A 20487-nucleotide genomic window follows, 5' to 3' on the forward strand; every position below is an offset into this window, starting at 1 on the left:
AATAATTTTATGATATCTTAAAATGACCCAAACCGGTAGTTAATGAGTGTTTATTTATAAGGAACTCTAGGTGGTTCTGTGCCTCTTTCGTTCATCATGTATATCCCGTCGGCCGTTTCAATGCTTTGGCAAAATTTTTAGTTTGACTTTGTAACTGGATGACCTACCTGTCACCTCAGTCATCAGTTACCTTAGTGCGGGGGACGAGAGGGGGGGGGGGGGAGTGGAGGGGACAGTGCAGCACCTGTCAGTGACTTTGTGTAAGCTTTTGGACAATGTATTATCATATATTGACTACTTGGCAATCTATCTCTAGCGGAGACTGGCTCAGCGTATATCTAAACGAGCTTAAAAAACCGCGTAAAAGTTACACTCAGTCTACCCAGTGTACCAGACCTACAATTGGTAATCCACGCCGCGGATTCGATGTGGTTGTCTCGCATCCCCGTCACCCAGCAGCGCACTGTGCAGCAAGCTATATGATCATCATCATCATTATTATTATTATCTTAGACCCTCCTGTCTCCCCTAAAGCCCTACCTTAACACTCGCAAATGGAGGTTCCATTAATCAAGAAGTACGCTGTGCAGCTATCCTCCCGATATTTTCGCGCTGGCCCGGTAGCGTTCCTATAAAATAAACAAAAAACAAACACGCGCTGACACTTCTTAGCCTCCGATTAAACGTAGGGTAATCACGTGAACAAAACTAGTTTTTCACCCATATGAATAGCTGCAAGTGCGTAAGAGTAAATGAAATACCAAAAGCAAATAAAATAAATTTTCGTTACTTTGAACGTTTTTTTCCTTTCTAAATTTTTCTTCTGCTTCATTCGTTTTTAAATGAAACAAAACTTTTTTTGCAGCATCCTGGCTTCTGTATCGACATGCTGGAGGATTCCATACTTCGGGTTAAAGAGGAGTAATCTCAAGTGAGCGTTTAATTTCCTTGAGTTGTACCTATGAGCTTCTTCGAAGTACGTTTAATCTCGCCACTGTGCTGACTGGAAGTGTTAGAACATTTTGAAACATTTTTCTGCACTTGCGTCCTTTCTCCTAACATAGATAATCTACCTAGTCCTCCGTCGATGGCTTGTTGTTTTCACAAATAGAAGACAGTAAATGTCCCATTAACCAAACATAGCTATAGTTTTTTTGTGGCTGGAAATAATTTCTTCTCTCTTATCTTATTTCTTCTACAGAAAGCATTTGCCACATTTCGTCCAGTTTCAGACTAAGTACCATTCCTTGCAGGCAAAAGACTTGCGACTGAATCCACCATCTGGTATTCTTTACAGTGAGGGGTATCTGCTGGCTGTATTTTAAAACTTCTTCTTAGTTTTGATGATGCCCACTACTACTTTATACCACTGACAACATACATCAGTAACGAGTTCTTTTATTCATTGTCACTTCATTTAGTCTTCCAGATCTTGCATGGAAAATGCAGCAACCTAGGGGAGGTAATCGAGAACTTGTCCATACATATGCTCCTTTGAGGTTTGCTTAAATAAATACTATCTTAATGATACGTAGTGTAATCGATGGGAGGTTGCCAATGGGTAGAGCAAGCAAAACAGATGCTTTGTGATTGAGTGCTCTCGAAACGATAACTTTTCCAGCTTTACCTTAGATAAGTAGCCTAGCAATGTTTCCCTGGATGGTACAGTAAACCAAGCATCCTATCAAAAGTGTGACTGTAAACGGCGTCATGAAGATATTTCCCCTTCATATATACTAAGAGACAGCTACAAAAACACTTTTTGCAATGAATGCATGAAAGATGCGTGTGTTTTGTGAGATTTCGATGCTGAGAACGTGAGACATAAAGGATACAGCTACATCTACCATTAACTTTCTCATAACTCAATAGAAAACAGCACCTTAATAAAATGAAATTCTTGCAACAACTCATCAACGTATGGACCATCAGTTCCTTGTTCAATAAGCGTGTCTATTTGTTTGAAGTCTAACGCCAGTCAAATGCCATGTCCTTTCTTAGGTACCATTAACACGCTTATTATAGGAACTCACAGCAGGTTAAATCTCTCCTTGCTGCAGCATTTCTCATTCTCTGTCTTTGCTCTTTCTTATAAATCAGTGGAATAGGATATGGCCTTAGAAAGAATTTCTTGTGCTCATTTACCTTAAACTGAGAACCCTTTATTGTAGCGGGATCTTCACAAAATGCCGCAGCATACCATCACAGTACAAACAAATTGTCCTTCACTAATTAATCAGCCTCCTCAGCACAATCAAATAAACTGCATATATTTTTCAATGAACAGATGCTTTGTTGGCAACATTTTCACTTTCAGCAGGATTCAACTTAAAGGATAAAGTAGGCCTGGTAAAAAATTTCAGACAGAAGTTATAACACGTCACTGCAACCCAAGTTCATTACTACTTGGTGCTTTGATAAAAAATCAACCTATGAAACAGCATCAACTACCAGTCTTGGCACTGCCACAAAATTCACAGAAAACGTTCTACCTTGCCGCAGAAATTCGATACTGATTTATCTCTTCATCGATACCCTTTTTCCAACAATGACTCCATTCGGGTCCACTGTAAAGGAAGGTGAAGAAGCTACACCTTCAAATGTCTGGACACAGATGCCTTACTACCCACATCAAGGTCATAAGCCCAAATAATTCTGTTAATATCTATTTGAAGCGTGGGACTCGCTTCCATGTCTCTCATTAGGAAAAGTTCCCGCACATCATCAGAATTCATCACATTCAGTTGTTCACAGCTATTACTCACCATATTTACAGAACGTAATTCGTCATCAGGCTGTATTTGTCAATAATGTAGTGGCAGGTCTTCTGTATGCAAGCTTTTTTGCAGATCAGCTGAAAATATCTTCACAATGTGCAAACCTGAATCTGTATCATTCCAGTGACCACCTCTGACATTGTCTCTGCTGCCACAGCAATTACCAAAGTATCTACATCTCCTATAATCCACTTTATCATTGTAATTGGATCCTTCATCCCCATGTTTCTGCCTACCATTACCATGACCAACATGTCACAAATCGTATCACCCACAGTCATAATTCCTGTTTCTTTATGGACTTGGATTAGTACAAGTGAACTGATTACTTTTCTTATTACTTCCATTTCATTACTAAAGATAAGTCGACTCAGTAGGGCTATAAGAATTGTACAGAAATTCCTTTTTCAAAAACATGCATCCAAAGAATCATGCAGGATTGCTAAAACCAGAATGCTAGAATTTTTCAGCATCAATAGACCATGCTTGACTCTGCTTTGTGCTGCCTCAGACAAGTACGCAGACAGCAAAATATGCCTTATATCCTCATAAAACTCAAATGTCTAATCAGTGTATGCATACATACAGCAGTTCACTTTCGAATTTGCCATATATAAACTTAATATTGTGACCAGTGGGCCAATTTGGTGGTTGCAAAAAATCAGATTGTTCTAGTCAAGCACGATGATGAATTCAAAATAGTTTGATGCCAATAAGAAATCATTGTAATGAAATCCAGACAGGCCCTCACAACGTTTATTCTGTCAACGGAAATCTCTTTCATTGTGGTGGGTTCTCCCCCACACATAAGAAAACACAAGATCTGCCTTATCTTCATGACTTCATGACCTGAATAACTTCATCATCATGTACAGGACTTCGACCATAACAGTGATCTTCAGCAACACCTTCACCTATCTTCCCCTCGTCCTTCAGCAATCTCTCATTTAACTCATCTGCGAACTCTCTTCCCCTCTTATCAATATACATCTGACCCTTGTTCAATCTTTACAATGATCTCACTTCCTCTGATTCACCAACACTACCATTACAACCCTGCTCATCACTCACTACTAATTGGGCAACAGAAGGATGTAATTCATCAGCCTTCTAAACTGTCTGTTTCATGTTTTGTCTTGTCTCTGTATCTATTTCTCATTCATAAGCTTTAAACCTTCAAAATTCTATTCCAGGTCTTCTCTTAATGTAGCATGATTCGAAATCTGTTCTTGAATTTGAGCAACAGATTCCTGACTAGACACCTCTCAAGTTTCTCTGAAAAATCTGTTCTAGTCTTCTCACTTTCTTCCTTTAAATTTTCAAAATCACTTATCAGTTTGTAGTTGCTTGGTTTGTTCATAAACAACCACCTGAAACTGAGTTTTCCACTCTTAACCAGTAGCAAGTTTACTTTCAGCATTAAAATTTCTTTCATCAAATCTTCTATATAATTCTTCCCTTAACTTCGTTCCCAGTTCCGTAACCTCTTCAGTGATAACTGACATTTTTGTTAAATTAAAAGGAAGGTTAGCGTTGGCAGTAATATTGGTGGTTTATTGATAGCAAAATCGATTTTGAACCACATAGTGATCATCTTCACTACTGTGGTGTACAAATTAAACTCATGGTCACTGGTATCAAGTTATTATCAATAACCAAAACTCAGAAACGATCACATTTTTGTTCTACAGCCTTGCACCTCTATCGCACTAGCATTAGCTCTCTGTTCTCCTGAAATACTTTTCTTCCGTTATCCTGTCTGTACTCTCTTACTCTTCCTTGCTACTAGTCTCTTTTTTCTGATAACTCTGTATTTAGTTTCTTATTACCTTCTTTGATTTCTTCACATTAGCCTCCAACTTTTCATTAAGTAATTTCAAATCACTTCCAACTCTCTTTTCTTAACCTTATGTTCGTTAAATTCTCTCAGTAATTATAATAAAAAACCACTCAGAGTCTGCTCAAATATATTTACTAATGGTACAGAAGGATTCTAACATTGACAAGCAGTGGAAATTGAAAAATCATCTGCTAAACCATCTCAACTGCTAACAGTGTTTGAACCACTTTAGTGGCAGCTTCACTCTTATTCATGGTAATATAGGTCTCCAGAATTTCATTCTTAATATCAGTAGTAGCAGCACACTCTCCTTGGCTACTAGACATACAAACTGAACGGCAAACTACTTAAACTACTATATTTTCACTCTCCTGAGTGGCAACAGTTGACAACGCTTCTGAATCAGGTTCCTCTGAAAACAGGTTCCTCTAGCGCCTTTCTAACTATAAGTTTCTCCACTGTGTACTGAATATTAAACTACCAATAACCAAGCAATGACCTCAAAATTATCTAGTTAAACAGCAATTTACAACAACAACACAACATCACCAATCAAGAATTTCAAGAAATAAAAGAATACTTCAAATTCTCGACTAATTATCCACAAACTACTTGACTGTCAAGAAAATGAAGACTATAGCTCAAAACATTCTCTTATTAACACCAAGAATCAGCAAAAACCAAGAATATGACAGAAAATCATGTTATATGGATAAAGGTTGAGAATAGCTAAAATATAAATTTTAGATTCAAAATAGCCAAAAATTCTCAAGCAAATTCTTCATCAAAAGCACTGTTTGATTTTCACCAAAAACCACAATATTTTCAATATTCCCTCATTATAATTAACATCATCACATACCTTGATTCACATACCGTACCCACAACTCAAGATAAATTTTCCAAAATTGCCAAGCAAATGACTAAATGAGATGAATTAGTATTATTCAAAAATTATGTGGAAATGATTCCTCAATTACCTCTGTTGGATCAATCTTTCCCTTCAAGGTGTCAAACTGGGAGAGGGGGAGGGTTGAAGTTTTCCGAATATCACAATTTCTGTCAAAAATTTTTGATTTCCCAAGATGAATACACATCAGATTACATCGTGACACTGTTAACCTTTGTATTAAATCAATTGCTTGCCAGATCTTCTTCTTCTTTCTCTAGAGGCCTTATTCCTGTGACAATGTGGGGCCGGCCTTGTTACTATCGATTTGGCAGTGTTAGTTACAGAGGGTGGCTGGATGCACTTTATGCTGCCACCCCGAACCCCCCCACGATGAAATTAGTGTACCCCAGCTGTTTGCGTCTAGTGTAAGCCATGGAATAGTGCGAACGTGTTTCAAACGTCTCCGAGACATGTAACTGAGGCGGAACGTGGGGACCAGCCCAGTGTTCACCTAGCAGGATGTGGAAAACCGCCTAAAAACCACATCCAGACAGACCGGCATACTGGCCCTGGTCAATAATCCGCTGGGTGGATTCGATCCGGGGCCGGCGCACCTACCCGAGTCTAGGAAAAAGCGTGTTAGCGCTCTCGGCTACTCTGGCGGGGAACTGCTTGCCAGATAAGGCCCTATATTAAAAACTTTGTGTTGAAATCAAATGAAATACACCGCTATCCGTGACTCTTCCTAGATCATCGGGATACATGTTCATGTACTGGTCCAAATGAAAGTCATAAGAATAGTCTCCGTTTTAGTTAAGATAGTACACAAAATTTCAGCTCCCTATATTTAACGTCTTGTTTCTTTATTTATTTTTGTTTCTTTGGTGGCTTCCACCGCTGATGCATTGAGAAGTCTCCTGCAGTCAGTGGCAATTACATTTCTTTGCGTATTTACCAGGCACCCCCATCAGATCCATACAATTATACCTTGACACTGTACCACCACTGTAACACATCAGAGCATCCAGTGCAACTATTTTCCAAGTATTTAGTCCTAGAGGTACGGTTTTTGTTATCCGTTCCCACATACAACTGTTAAAACTCTCATGTGGGATTTGAGTCCTACCACGTAATTAATTCTCTAATAATCTTATGTAACAAATAATTTAGAGACTAAAAAGTCATAAAAACAACTAAGTGAGAACAAAATTCTTTCTTAACAGAACCGTCAGCGTGACATGGGGTGCGTCGTCACGTGTGAAGAAACTTCTGAAGTCTTGTACTTTTGGTGCTTTCTTCGGTATTATTTTCTCAAAGTAAACTTTTCTTGTTCCAAAAATTAGAGAGCAATTTGATAAAAATTAAAAAATCGGTTTCCTTAACACTTATTCACGTACTAGTCCCGTTAGGGCAGCAGAGTATACGCTTCACGAGCGACGGGGTCGCCAGCTCTAGCCGAAGTGGCGGAAAGTGTATAGTCGCTGTCTACATACCTCAAGGAACAGTGCGGATGGGAATTTGTTGTAGTTGGTTTACAGGTGGAGGAAGGAACCGTGTTTGGTAAAGGACTGGAGGATCCGAGGTTTTCTACTACAGTGACTAGTTCCCCAGAAAACTAGGTAGTTACTGAGTTACGAGGTTTTAGCAACAATTTGAGTTAAGATACAGTGCCAGCAATTGGTTGGGATTAATCTCGAACTGTAACTTTCAATTTAAATTTAACAAAAGAGCTTCACAGTTAATTTATATTGACGTGTCCTTATTAGCAATTGGTCTTTCCTTTCTTTAAGGTGTTTTCAGAAATTCCGTTGTGTTCCTTCAGAATTGTGTGTGGCCGGTTTAAGTGAACGGAAGCGTTGTTCATTTAATTTGAGTTATTGTTGTGCATTTTGCGGCACCGATGTCCCTATAGTTCTCGCAACCTTTGCATGGATGTTGGATCTTCAGGAAAGGAGCCGTTAGAAAGGCCTCGTAAATCACGGTTAATGAAATTGCTCTTGTTTCAGAGGTCAGCATTTTACAGTGAGATAGGCGAATCAATCATTTACAGTAATGGTGCTTGGAGATGCCAATGGTCTTGCCACAATGGTAACAACGAATCCCGCCAGATCACCGAAGTTAAGCGCCGTCGGGCTTGGCTAGCATTTGGATGGTTGACCTCTGAGTATGCCGAAAGGTATTAGCAAGTGGGATGCACTTAGCCCTTGTGAGGCCTACTGAGGAGCTCCTGGAGTGAGAAGTAGCGGATTCGGCCAAGAAATCCGACAAACGGCATGGAGAGTGATGTTTTGACCACGTGCTCCTCCATATCCGCATCCAGTGACCCCTGTGGGCTGAGAATTACACGGCGGTCGATCGTTACCATTGAACCATCCGAGGCCTGTTTGGTTTATGTTTTGGAAGGCTTGCTATTAAAGGCAGCCGACAGCGATCAACTTTATTTAAGTAACCAAGTGAAGGGGTGTTTCACCATGCTTCCCCTGGTGCGAAATTATGCTCCGTCGCTAATGCTCTCACCATCGAAGAAGCTGTAAAAGGTAATCCACTATCCCTTCCTTCTTTCAGAGTATTACACAACGAGAAAACTTTATTTATGCAAAGTCACGAGCAGATTATCTGCCAGTTGACGTGTACATATTCTTGCAGATACAACAACGTTAATAACTGTTGTCATTCTGCTCTTTAGTCCATTTGCTTTTATGCGTGAGCACCAGATACGCTTGGTATTACCTGATTTTTAAAAAATGAAAACGGAAAGTAATTGTCAAATCATTGTAAAGTAGTCAGCTAGCATGGCGAACACACAATGCGGCTTTCGCGACCGAGCTAATATGACAAGCGAATAGTTCACCGCTCTCTATTCAAGAAAACGGCCGCAGATTCCTGCGATGTAAGAACGGTGGGTACCGTGCTATTTACGACGTTAGTGAAAGGACAGGATTATGTGGACGTAATGCTGTACTTTAGCAGTGACTCAGTAACGCACGAGCACCGCGAAGAAAATAACATTGCCGGCCTGCGGTGTACCGTGTTGTAAATCACGGCCCTAACGCACGAGGCGATTGTTTCTTTTCTTTTGCGATTCCAACTGCGGAACAAATGTCTCAAGAACAATGCGTTGACAGCGGTCGGTAACTTCGTGCAACTACTATGAAATAGTTTGCAGGTGCTTGTATTGAAATAATGGGCAAGATGCTATTAAGAATACTACGAGATGTGCGTGAGTTACTGAACTTCGTATGATTTTATAAGAGTGTATAGCAGTATTGAGTCCTGACAGGTTATTTCTGCCACACCAACAGGAGAAACGAAAGGACTGAGTCACTTTCAGTAGCTCCAAAAATACCTGTTCTATTAAAGAGAAAAGAATTCAACGAGATATGAGTACTTTTTATTTGAATACAAACTATGGAAAGCATGATGAAAAATTTCAGTGTGTGTGTACTTGAATGTTTTGAGAATGACACTGTACATACGTTATTTAAAGGCACCATCCCTTTAACTTGTTTGGAGCTGCTCGTGCTTTCACATCTCGTGCCAATCTTTCCATCGCGCTCTAACTATTACCCCTATCATGCTCTACTATTTGTTTTGGGATTTTTTCTCTGTCCACACTCTGTTGCCCTTGTACTGATCCTTCCAGTGCTAAATTATTCCCGAAAACTGAACCGATCATTACACTAGCATCTTCCTTTTTCTGTTAAGGCTTCCCAATCGAGTACTTTCCCCTCCTATCCTTCGTAGCGCTTTTTCGTTTTACACTTTACATGCCCACTTAATTTTTAAAATTTTTCAATAGCACAGCATTATCTTCCACACTACCTGATTTTCATTTCTTTTACCAGATCTAAGTCTTCCATAAATACGGCCAGAAAGGCTGTTCGAACGCTAGCCACATACGAGTCGCGTGATTTTTGTTACTGACAGATCGCTACCCGAGTAGTGCCTCGGCATTTTCACCTTCACTATTGAAACAGAACATGCATACATTGTCAAGGGAGTATCGAGGTTCCCCCAGTTTCCTGGAACTCGGCACAGAACTGAGTAGTCCTACCTCCACAGGTTGGGCAATCAGAAATTTGCTCACTGGCATGACATATGGCAGTCTTCGTTGTTGCAAATTTCCAATAAAATGACACATAGACAAATAACAGTTTCGGGAATATATATTATCCTCTAATTTCTTTTTGTTGTGTATGACTTTGTACCCGGCAATAAGAAGAGGTGGGCTACAGAGCGGTGCGTCGACTGTCGTCATAGGAAGGCCTCATAGGAGTGGAAATGATTAGCGAACAAGTTAATACAACAAACAGAAGATATACTAGACATCTACATTTATACTCCGCAAGCCACCCAACGGTGTGTGGCGGAGGGCACTTTACGTACCACTGTCATTACCTCCCTTTCCTGTTCCAGTCGCGTATGGTTCGCGGGAAGAACGACTGCCGGAAAGCCTCCGTGCGCGCTCGAATCTCTCTAATTTTACACTCGTGATCTCCTCGGGAGGTATAAGTAGGGGGAAGCAATATATTCGATACCTCATCCAGAAACGCACCCTCTCGAAACCTGGACAGCAAGCTACACCACGATGCAGAGCGCCTTTCTTGCAGAGTCTGCCACTTGAGTTTGCTAAACATTTCCATGACGCTTATCAAATAACCCTGTGACGAAACGTGCTGCTCTTCTTTGGATCTTCTCTATCTCCTCCGTCAACCCGACCTGGTACGGATCCCACACTGATGAGCAATACTCAAGTATAGGTCGAACGAGTGTTTTGTAAGCCACCTCCTTTGTTGTTGGACTACATTTTCTAAGGACTCTCCCAATGAATCTCAACCTGGTACCCGCCTTGCCAACAATTAATTTTATGTGATCGTTCCACTTCAAATCGTTCCGTACGCATACTCCCAGATATTTTACAGAAGTAACTGCTACCAGTGTTTGTTCCGCTGTCATATAATCATACAATAAAGGATCCTTCTTTCTATGTATTCGCAATACATTACATTTGTCTATGTTAAGGGTCAGTTGCCACTCCCTGCACCAAGTGCCTATCCGCTGCAGATCTTCCTGCATTTCGCTGCAAGTTTCTAATGCTGCAACTTCTTTGTATACTACAGCATCCTCCGCGAAAAGCCACATGTATCTTCCGACACTATCTACTAGGTCATTTACATATATCGTGAAAAGCAATGGTCCCATAACACTCCCCTGTGGCACGCCAGAAGTTACTTAATCGTCTGTAGACGTCTCTCCATTGAGAACAACACGCTGTGTTCTGTTTGCTAAAAACTCTTCAATCCAACCACACAGCTGGTCTGATATTCCGTAGGCTCTTACTTTGTTTATCAGGCGACAGTGCGGAATCGTATCGAGCGCCTTCCGGAAGTCAAGGAAAATGGCATCTACCTGGGAGCCTGTATCTAATATTTTCTGGGTCTCACGAACAAATAAAGCGAGTTGGATCTCAAACGATCGCTGTTTCTGGAATCCATGTTGATTCCCACAGAGTAGATTCTGGGTTTCCAGAAACGATGTCCGCAGCTCGTGGTCGTGCGGTAGCGTTCTCGCTTTCCGCGGTCGGGTTCCCAGGTTCGATTCCCGGTGGGGTCAGGGATTTTCTCTGCGTCCTGATGACTGGGTGTTGTGTGATGTCCTTAGGTTAGTTTGGTTTAAGTAGTTCTAAGTTCTAGGGGACTGATGACCATAGATGTTAAGTCCCATAGTGCTCAGAGCCATTTGAACCATTTTTTTAAACCAGAAACGATATGATACGCGAGCAAAAAAACATGTTCTAAAATTCTACAACAGATCGACGTCAGAGATATAGGTCTATAGTTTTGCGCATCTGCTCGACGACCCTTCTTGAAGACTGGGACTACCTGTGCTCTTTTCCAATCATTTGGAACCTTCCGTTCCTCTAGAGACTTGCGGTACACGGCTGTTAGAAGGGGGGCAAGCTCTTTCGCGTAGTCTGTGTAGAATCGAATTGGTATCCCGTCAGGTCCAGTAGACTTTCCTATGTTGAGTGATTCCAATTGCTTATTTCGATGTCAGCCATTTTTTCGTTTGTGCGAGGATTTAGAGAAGGAACTGCAGTGCGATCTTCCTCTGTGAAACAGCTTTGGAAAAAGGTGTTTAGTATTTCAGCTTTACGCGTGTCATGCTCTGTTTCAATGCCATCATCATCCCGGAGTGTCTGGATATTCTGTTTCGAGCCACTTACTGATTTAACGTAAGACCAGAACTTCCTAGGATTTTCTGTCAAGTCGGTACATAGAATTTTACTTTCGAATTCACTGAACTCTTCACGCATAGCCCTCCTTACGCTTACTTTGACATCGTTTAGCTTCTGTTTGTCTCAGAGGTTTGGCTGCGTTTAAGCTTGCAGTGAAGCTCTCTTTGCTTTCGCAGTAGTTTCCTAACTATGTTGTTGAACCACGGTGGGTTCTATTACTGCTAAACAGATAAATCTTCCTCCCTTTCTTTATATTCCTATTTACTTTCATATTCAGGGATGCTGCAACGGCCTTATGATCACTGATTCCCTGTTCTGCGCTTACAGAGTCGAAAAATGGCTCTGAGCACTATGGGACTCAACATCTTAGGTCATAAGTCCCCTAGAACTTAGAACTACTTAAACCTAACTAACCTAAGGACATCACACACACCCACGCCCGAGGCAGGATTCGAACCTGCGACCGTAGCAGCCTCGCGGTTCCGGACTGCAGCGCCAGAACCGCACGGCCACCGCGGCCGGCTACAGAGTCGAAAAGTTCGGGTCTATTTGTTATCAGTAGGTCCAAGATGTTATCTCCACGAGTCGGTTCTCTGTTTGATTGCTCGAGGTAACTTTCGGATAGTGCACTCAATATAGTGTCACTCGGTGCTCTGTCCCTACCGCCCGTCCTAAACATCTGAGTGTCCCAGTCTATATCTGGTAGATTGAAATCTCCACCCAAGGCTATAACATGCTGAGAGAATTTATGTGAAATGTATTCCAGATTTTCTCTCAGTTGTTCTGCCACCATTGCTGCTGAGTCGGGATTATTAACCTACCTCCGTTGATGAGTGTAACCTCCACCCATAATAATTCACAGGAACTATCCACTTCTATTTCACTACAGGATAAACTACTACTAACAGCGACAAACACGCCACCACCGGTTGCATGCAATCTATCCTTTCTAAACACCGTCTGTGCCTTTGTAAGAATTTCGGCAGAATTTATCTCTGGCTTCAGTCAGCTTTCCGTACCTATAACGATTTCAGCTTCGGTGCTTTCTATCAGCGCAATTAGGATACCGATTGCTGTTTGGTCCCCACATCTCCTGACTTTTCCCCGCACCCTTTGAGGCTGTTGCCGTTTCTGTACTTGCCCGAGGCCATCTAACCTAAAAAACCGCCCAGTCCACGCCACACAACCCCTGCTACCCGTGTAGCCGCCTGCTGTGTGTAGTGGACTCCTGACCTATCCAGCGGAACCCGAAACCCCACCACACTATGGCGCAAGTCGAGGAATCTGCAGCCCACACGGTCGCAGAACCGTCTCAGCCTCTGATTCAGACCCTCCACCCGGCTCTGTACCAAAGGTCCGCAGTCAGCCCTGTCGACGATGCTGCAGATGGTGAGCTCTGCTTTCATCCCGCTAGCGAGACTGGCAGTCTTCACCAAATCAGATAGCCGCCGGAAGCCAGAGAGGATGTCCTCCGATCCATAGCGTCACACATCATTGGTGCCGACATGAGCGACCACCTGCAGGTGGGAGCACCCTATACTTGTATTTCTCCAAGTATGTGAAGACTCATTACAAATAATGCAACTAGAAACAGAGTCCATCACAATATCAACATCGATGGGGCACAAACAAATGTGACGTAGCATAGAGGCTCCAAGCACAATCGTGCTGAGCCACTCCAGCCGACCATCCTAATATCACATTGGCAGAGGGTGCTTGTGGTCCACAGCTGCTAGAGGTGTGGCTCAGTGATAGTGCACCGTTGGGCCTGCCAGATCCCGTGAAACCGCGATAGGTGTCGAATGGAAACTTGCAGTTCCGGTACCAATGTCACAGCCCCTGTGCGGTGGTATCTATATGAGATACCACAGTTTGATGCATACTGTTTTCTGTATCACAGCCTGTATGAAGAAATATCCAAATATCACATTAGGAAGAAAACATTTACGAAATACGAAGTTTAGCAGAGTAGGCAAGCATTATAAGAGTAGGAAAGCATTGTAAGATCTTCTAAACACGTTTAAAAAAACTTGGATGCACTTGGTCTCTTCCACCTCGATTCCACTCCAAACCTCACGTCAGACTGAGACATCAACCACGAACTTAGATAACCTTGCAAACAACCACACTGCTACTTGTCACCACACTTCACGAAAGAAAACGAAGTAAATATTTCACAATTCGAATCGCGAACAGCTGTCAACATGAGTAACGTAGAAGTAAATATCAGCGGAGTGTTGAAGCAACTTAATCACTTAATAAAAGCAAGTGTTCTGGTCCAGACTGTATACCAATTAGGGTCCTTTCTCAGTATGCTGATGCTTTATCTCCATACTTAACGATCATATACAACCGTTCGCTTGACGAAAGACACGAACCCAAAGACTGGAAAGTTGCACAGGTCACACGAGTATTCAAGAAAGGTAGTAGAAGTGATCCCCTAAATTACAGGCCCATATCGTTAACGTCGATATGCAGCAGGATTTTGGAAAATATATTGTGTTCCAACATTATGAATTACCTCGAAGAAAACGGTCTATTAATACGCATGCAACATGGGTTTAGAAAACATCGTTCCTGTGAAACACAAGTAGCTCTTTATTCAGATGAAGTGTTGAGTGCTATTGACAAGGGATTTCAGATCGATTCGGTATCTCTGGATTTCCGGAGGGCTTTTGACACTGTACCACACATTCGGCTGATAGTGAAATTGCGTGCTTATGGATCATCGTCTCGGTTATGTGACTGGATTTGTCATTTCCTGTCAGAGAGGTCACAGTTCGTAGTAACTGACGGAAAAACATCGAGTAAAACAGAAGTGATTTCTGGCGTTCCCCAAGGTAGTGTTATTGACCCTTTGCTGTTCCTCATCTACACTACTGGCATTAAAACTGCTACACCAAGAATAAATGCAGATGATAAACGGGTATTCATTGGAGAAATATATTATGCTAGAACTGACGTGTAATTACATTTTCACGCAATTTGGGTGTACAGATCCTGAGAAATCAGTACCCAGAACAACCACCTCTGGCCGTAATAACGGCCTTTATACGCCTGGGCATTGAGTCAAACAGAGCTTGGATGGCGTGTACAGGTACAGCTGCCCATGCAGCTTCAACACGATACCACAGTTCATCAAGAGTAGTGAGTGGCTTATTTTGACGAGCCAGTTGCTCGTCCACCATTGACTAGATGTTTTCAATTGATGAGAGATCTGGAGAATGTGCTGGCCAGGGTATCAGTCGAACATTTTCTGTATCCAGAAAGGCCCGTACAGGACCCGCAACTTGCGGTCGTGCATTATCCTGCTGCAATGTAGGGTTTCGCAGGGATCGAATGAAGGGTAGAGCTACGGGTCGTAACACATCTGAAATGTAACGTCCACTGTTCAAATGCCGTCAATGTGAACAAGAGGTGAGCGAGACGTGTAACCAATGGCACCCCATACCATCACGGAGGGTGATACGCCAGTATGGCGATGACGAATACACGCTTCCAATGTGCGTTCACCGCGATGTCGCCAAACACGGATGCGACCATCATGATGCTGTAAACAGAACCTGGATTCATCCGAAAAAATTACGTTTTGCCATTTGTGCACGCAGGTTCGTCGTTGAGTACACCATCGCAGGCGCTCCTGTCTGTAATGCATCGTCAAGGGTAACTGCAGCCATGATCTCCGAGCTGATAGTCCATGCTGCTGCCAATGTCATCGAACTGTTCGTGCAGATGGTTGTTGTCTTGCAAACTTCCCCATCTGTTGACTCAGGGATCGAGACGTGGCTGCACGATCCATTACAGGCATGCGGATAAGATGCCTGTCATCTCGACTGCTAGTGATACGAGGCCGTTGGGATCCAGCGCGGTGTTCCGTAACACCCTTCTGAACCCACCGATTCCATATTCTGCTAACAGTCATTGGATCTCGACCAACGCGAGCAGTAATGTCGCGATACGATAAATCGCAATCACGATAGGCTACAATCCGACCTTTATCGAAGTGGGAAACGTGATGGTACTCATTTTTCCTTCTTACACGAGACATCACAATAACGTTTCAACAGGCAACGCCGATCAACTGGTGTTTGTGTATGCGAAATCGGATGGAAACTTTTCTCGTGTCAGCACGTTGTAGGTGTCGCCACCGGCGCCAACCTTGTGTGAATGCTCTGAAAAGCTAATCATTTGCATATCACAACATCTTCTTCCTGTCGGTTAAATTTCGCGTCTGTAGCACGTCATCTTCGTGGTGTAGCAATTTTAATGGCCTGTTGCGTATATAAACGATTTGGGAAACAATCTGAGCAGCCGTCTTCGGTTGTTTGCAGATGACGCTATCGTTTATCGACTAATAAAGTCATCAGATCATCAAAACAAACTGGAAAACGATATAGAAAAGATATCTGAATGGTGAGAAAAGTGGCAGTTGACCCTAAACAACGAAAAGTGTGAGGTCATCCACAAGAGTGCTAAAAGGAACTCGTTAAACTTCTGTTACACGATAAATCAGTCTAATCTAAAAGCCGTAAATTCAGCTAAATACCTAAGTATTACAATTACGAACAACGTAAATTATAAGGAACACATAGAAAATGCTGTGGTGAAGGCAAAACAAAGACTGCGTTTTATTGACACGACACTTAGAAAATGTAACGAATCTACTAAAGAGACTGCCTACACTACGCTTGTCCGTCCTCTTTCTGAATACTGCTGCGCAGTGTGGGAATCCTATCAGATAGAACTGACGGAGTACATCAAAAAAGTTCAAAGAAAGGCAGCACGTTTTGTATTATCGCGAAATATGGGAGAGAGTGTCACAGATGTGTTACAGGATTTGGGATGGACAGCATTAATAGAAAGGCGCTTTTCGTTTCGGCGGAATCTTCTCACGAAATTCCAATCACCAACTTTCTCCTCCGAATGCGAAAATATTTTGTTGGTACCGACCTACATAGGGAGGAACTATCACCACCATAAAATAAGGGAAGTCAGAACTCGTACGGAAAGATATAATTGTTCAATCTTTCCGCGGCTATACGAGATTGGACTCGTAGATAGTTGTGAGATGTTTCGATGAACCCTCCGCCAGGCACTTAAATGTGATTTGCAGAGTATCTATGTAGATGTAGATGACGGCTATCACCTTTCGATACGTTCTTAGGCTGTCTGACCATTCATGAAGATCTGCGGTTCGTTTATTGGTTGGGTAGAATGCAGTCAGATACTCAAATGGACAAGATCTTCCACAGCGAAACACATATGAGCTCTTGCCCAGAAGGATGAACTAACTACTGAGAAGGAAACACATGAATCCATACATGTTATGTTATGTTACGTTAACCGGGGACCTAGAAACGACGGAGAGGCCCCGACCCCCCGGAAGCCGCAGTGGTCCGCAACCCCACGACGACTACCGCAGTCCACTTCACCCCTAAGCCGCCCCACAACGAACCCAGGGTTTTGTGCGGTTCGGCCCCCGGTGGACCCCCCCAGGGGACGTCTCACACCAGACGAGTGTAACCCCTATGTTTGCGTGGTAGAGGAATGGTGGTGCACGCGTACGTGGAGAACTTGTTTGCTCAGCAATCGCCGACATAGTGTAGCTGAGGCAGAATAAGGAGAACCAGCCCGCATTCACCGAGCCAGATGGAAAACCGCCTAAAAACAATTCACAGACTGGCCGGCTCACCGGACCTCGACATAAATCCGAAGGGCGGATTCGTGCCGGGGATCAGCGCTCCTTCCCCCCCGGAGAGTCGTGCGTTGGACCGCACGGCCAACCTAGCGGGCAATCCTTACATACACGTAACTTAAAAGTTCCACCCCTCGTTTTGGTGTCTGTATGTGAAGACTAATCTCAGGCACTACAGTAGGGATTTTGACATGGTTTACATTAATGGACAGACTCACGTATTGCGTGCATAATTTACTACTGCTACTCATGCAAAGCTGGAGCGATTCACTACTTGAAACACTTTATGAAACGTCCCCTTAGAACAATTTATACAAGACTGTGCTTAAACTGATACACAATATTTTTTTTAGCGCAACGCAATCTGACTTTCAAAAATCCCTACAAAAGAATGGCCCTGACTAACATTAACCTATACCTTTCACAAATCACTGACCTCACCAAAAATCTTCGTTACTCGAACTACTGCAAAACAGCGAGCGCCACTACTGCCAGCTAAATAAAAGATTCAAACTATGGAAGGCACTAACTACTGATAGGGATAGTTAGCAAATGAAATATTTTATTAGAGATCAAACAATGTATTTACCTTAATAGTCATTATATATATATATATATATATATATATATATATATATATAGAGAGAGAGAGAGAGAGAGAGAGAGCAGTTCATGACAAATTTCAAAACTCCGCCATCTCTCTCCCCACATCCACCACTGCTGGCGGCTCACCTCCAACTGCCCAACGCTACGCGCTGTTCACATCCAGCTGCCGCTGCCCAACACTACAATGGCAGACAACAATGCAAACTAGCCACAGACTGTACACAGCACAGCCAGTGATTTTTATACAGAGGTGGCGTTACCAAAAAAAAAAACCTAAACAGCCTACTTACAACTTGAAACATAATTATAAAACAAGATTTATTCTATTTCACTTACATTGATTTCGTGTGCAGTCAGCATATGAAGTTTTCGTGACTCACTGGGAACATAAGTTCTAAGACAAAAAAAAAAAAAAAAAGACGCACCACGATGGAATGAGGGTACGGAAATCGGTAGATGGGATGTACATGGTGAGACAAACAAATGATTATAATTCCAGAAAAAACAGGATGATTTATTGAAGAGAAAGAGCTTCAGAAATTGAGAAAGTCAATAACAACACCTTTGGACATTGCGACAGCAGTTATTCGGCTTGTTATTGATCGATATGGAGTTGTTGCATGTTCACCTCAGGGATATCGTACCAAATTCTGTCCAACTGACGCGTTTCATCGTGAAACAACCAAAGGCCTACCGATACAAAGAGAAGACCGTCACTCTTGACTGTCGAGTCGTATGGCGGGTAGCACGTAGGTTGGTATCCCACCGCTGGTTATCGGGGCTTAGTTCGATGCAGGACTTGACACTATTCCAGTCAGTGAGATTCCAGGCCGACGACGTGTCTTGAGGGGGCCCGACAAGCCATCCTGAGCTTATATTTCAGCAAGATAATGCACACCCAAACACCACGAGAGATTCTACTGCCTGTATTCGTGCTTGCCAAGCCCAACCTTAACCAACAAGTTCACCGTACCTCTCGCCAACGTTTGGAACATTATGAGAAGGGCCCTCATACCACCTCGAAATTTTCACCATCTAATATGGCAATTGGATAGCATTTGGCACGATACCCCTCAGGAGGACATCCAACAAGTCTGGCATTCAGTGCCTAGTCGAATAATGTTTGCATAAGGGCCGGAGGTGGACCAACGCATTATTGACTTCTTCAATTTGCGAAGCATTTTCTTTTCGATATGTAATCCAATTTTTCTGAAATTGGAATCATTTGCTTCTGTGTGCACGTAAACCTCACCTACCGATTTCCGTCCCATTCGCATACTTGCTTAGTTCAAATGGCTCTAAGCACAATGGGACCTCACATCTGAGGTTATCAGTCCCCTAGACTTAGAACTACGTAAAGCTAACTAAACTAAGGACATCACACAGATCAATGCCCGACGCAGGATTCCAACCTGCGACCGTAGCAGCAGCGCGGTTCCGTACTGAAGCGCCTAGAACCGCTCGGCCACAACAATTCCTTCGTGGGCGCCGGTTTTTTCATTTATTTATTTTTTTATTTTGTGGTTAGAGTGTATTTAAGTGACAATGCGCCATTCTAACTCCATTCGTCAGCACATCATTGGACCTGCATCATTCCTACATCCACCCCAAAGTCAGAATTCCTCACAGTAATTTCCACCTAGTGACATTCCCTTCATGCAGATGAGATTGTTTTCGGTAAGAAGGAAGCCTGTTGCCAAAGCTACCATCGTTCACAACTTTACCCGCGGTGTCCCCCGAACTCTAGTCGTCCACATTCGGACCAGATCATTCCCACATGCAGTATTCTGCCCAAGTCTCCTTCGGCTCTCGGCCCTTTTTCCGCACTGCTTCACATCCGTATATTTATGATCTCACACAGTGAACACTTCCGACACATTTCCCCTGGAATTACACTTTTCTATGAGAGAAAAGCTCTCCGCAATTTTTCGAGGACAATACGTGCCTACCCACGATCTTGAGGTTTCTGGACAAAGATGAAAACTCAACGGCTACCATTGAAGTGTTATCGAATCTATATGCTACAGTGTTCGATTTACCCGGACTTGTTAAGCTGTTACAACAAGTTTGTTTGAACTCCAACAAGCCTGTTATATAGCCCAGCTCATCTGCAGTTACTAGGGGCGCTCTAGCAACAGATGGTACCCGCAGAAAATAGACATTGCCCCTGTTTTTCATTTCTCGCCGAATGTTCCCGCGCGAATTCCAGAAGCACTAATTACTGCATTGGGGTATTACAGAACGTCAAAGACATCCCAGGAGGCAAGTGGAAAGCAACGTTTCATTTCAACATAGAGTTAGAATAAAACTCGCGTTTTGCTACCACTGGTCACTCACAACGAGCACTAGGCACTTCTTTTTCACGAGGGCATGCTGAAACGTAGTGTCTCCGATTTTTTATGTAAAAATCTTAAAGCTTTTTAAATAATGTTATTAACA

This window comes from Schistocerca piceifrons, chromosome 5 (genome assembly GCF_021461385.2).
Source record: "Schistocerca piceifrons isolate TAMUIC-IGC-003096 chromosome 5, iqSchPice1.1, whole genome shotgun sequence".
NCBI lineage: Eukaryota > Metazoa > Arthropoda > Insecta > Orthoptera > Acrididae > Schistocerca > Schistocerca piceifrons.